Source organism: Dermacentor albipictus, chromosome 5 (assembly GCF_038994185.2).
Source record: "Dermacentor albipictus isolate Rhodes 1998 colony chromosome 5, USDA_Dalb.pri_finalv2, whole genome shotgun sequence".
Lineage (NCBI taxonomy): Eukaryota > Metazoa > Arthropoda > Arachnida > Ixodida > Ixodidae > Dermacentor > Dermacentor albipictus.
Window position 1 is genome coordinate 49,887,735 of NC_091825.1, and position 2,266 is coordinate 49,890,000.

At 40.6% G+C, this 2,266-nt stretch overlaps 1 long non-coding RNA gene across 2 annotated transcripts in view; it reads left to right on the forward strand.

Moving 5' to 3' along the window:
* The first annotated feature begins 242 nt into the window (after nt 1-242).
* Nucleotides 243-2,266, forward strand: part of LOC135899170 (uncharacterized) — a 68,819-nt gene continuing 66,795 nt past the window's right edge. For both annotated transcript variants that reach the window (XR_011514453.1, XR_010563548.1), the window contains exon 1: nt 243-388. This is a non-coding gene — a long non-coding RNA (uncharacterized lncRNA). The remainder of the gene's footprint in view (nt 389-2,266) is intronic.

Consider the following 2,266-nt stretch of genomic DNA (forward strand, 5'->3'; position numbering starts at 1 on the left):
GTCGGCTGTTTGTATCAAACCGTATTCCGAGTCGACGCCTCAGTTTAGCTTGGCCCGTTCAGTTCAGAGCATTCACTTTGCTTACAACGAATTCCTGTCTGCGCACTGACTTCTAGTTTAAAGCATAGTTCTGCAGCACGCAGCTTCTCAGAACATCTTTTTCTCGTTGAAATCCTCCGAGCGATGTAAGCGCTCTTCTTGGTAAGTGAGCGCCTCGCAAAATTGCAGTATCATAATGGGAACACGCGAACAGGTTCTCTCAATCTATTTCCAAATAGGCGTAGTGAACTGGCATTAGTCTTCACAATCGCAGCATAGACGATGACACCGAAACACTGCACCATAACAGTTCTCTTCGCGCTGTTTTCCCTATGGCCACTGCTGACGCGTGAGTATAAGCTGAATGTTTTTGACCTTGGGACGTGGTGATGATCACCGCAGTAAAAAGAGCTGACAAACACATCGACATTGATCCTTATATGTGTGTTCACTGCTTTGAGCAATTATCGATGGCCGGTAACTTTATATAAAGCTGCTCCAAAGTATGGTCTTGTGTTTCAAGAAGAAAAATTGAAGTTTTTTCAGAACTGTTTTTTAATACGTTGTCACCTACAACCAAGTCGGTACTGATGTAAACGCCATAGTACGTAATAAAAACAAACTTCTAGCAATGCAAAGTGCTGTATTTGTACTCTTTTATGGAGTGACACTGATAGCTATATTTTGCTATTTCATTAACAGAAAGAAGTTTGCATGCTAGCGTGTCCAACGCTTCCTTTCACAGTGTATACACGTAGTTGCTCGGTAACCTAGCCTTTTGTAAAATTCACACATGTTGCATTACTGTACATACGCCACCCTCAAGGGAAACATTCGAGCTGCTGCTTTCGCTTTTGCCAAACGGCACACGCACCTCAAAGTACCCAACCAAGCGTGAAAAAAGAATATTTTCTTAGACGACTCGATCGTTGTATGCTCTGTAAATGGAACTCCAACTAATTATTCGCACCGACGAACACTGAAAGCAGTTGTGACGGCATAATTTATACAGCTTGGTAGCTTGGACACTTTCTATTTAGAACAGTGCCAAATTGCTTTATTAATTTGTAAAGAAAATCCGCTTCATCCGGTCGATATACGGGGTGGTCATTTTTAAGTTTTACGGAATTTTTAAAAACAAGCTGTTGCAGGTGACGAAACTCTAGTCATTGGGCAGGGTTAGAATGGGGGACATTACTAGCACGATACATCAAAACACATATTCAGATAATTAGCAAAAAGTCGCTAATTAGCTTCGCAATTAGCTACTAGCACATATTGCAGTTTATCAATTGTTGCCGGTGAGTGTACAAGCCGTATCAACTTGGAATTAATTTCCAGCATGACACCACTTTCGAGGTAAACCAAACTCGCCGCAATAATGCACTGTTGTTCAACTTACTTTTTTAACAAAACGCTCTTTTATGCATTCAAACACGAAGGTAACTGGAACGCCTACGTATATGGTCGCACCTTTTGGGAAATGATATCTCGAAACTGTTATCATCTCGGAAATTCATTTCAACTGGATACGTCTTGCAGGCTCACCGCAGCTATGATTTGTAAATTGCAATATTGAGTAATATTAAGTAACTGTAAGTTGCGTAGATAATTAAGAAGCTAATTAGTGAACTCTTTTTGATTAGTTGAATATGTGGTTCCATTTCTCGAGCTAGTAATGCCCTCCTCTTTAAGTAATCCAGCTCAAGAAAAATGCTATCTGCCACTCTCGAGTATTAAAGGTTACGTAAAACATGGAAATGATCAACCCATATATGCGTATAGACAAGGTGCCTTTTCTTATCGTTAACATAATTTTCCAAAATCATAAGAAGGAGATGGACAGCGCTTCGTCCGTCTGCTTCCTGTGTCCTGTGTCTTTCACTGTTACTCGTTTTTTTTATGCAACATGTGCCAACCGGTCGAAATTCGCACTTTATTCGAAAATTCCCTGCACCATAGAGCACAATTGTACTGCTTGAGCTAGATTAATCTCACAGTTGGACATTATTTACACGAGAAATCAAAATGAAATGTTTTTCTCATTAATGAAGTTTCACTAACTGCCTTCTAAACTCATTGCTTAGCACACCGCATTGCAATTTAAGAATTGTAGCCGGTGACTTCGAAATACATATCCACAAGGGAACGAACCCTGAGGGTGACACTATACTTTCGAGATATGCGCTCCCGAAGTTCGCGACGAAGTGAATTGGTACTCCATTCA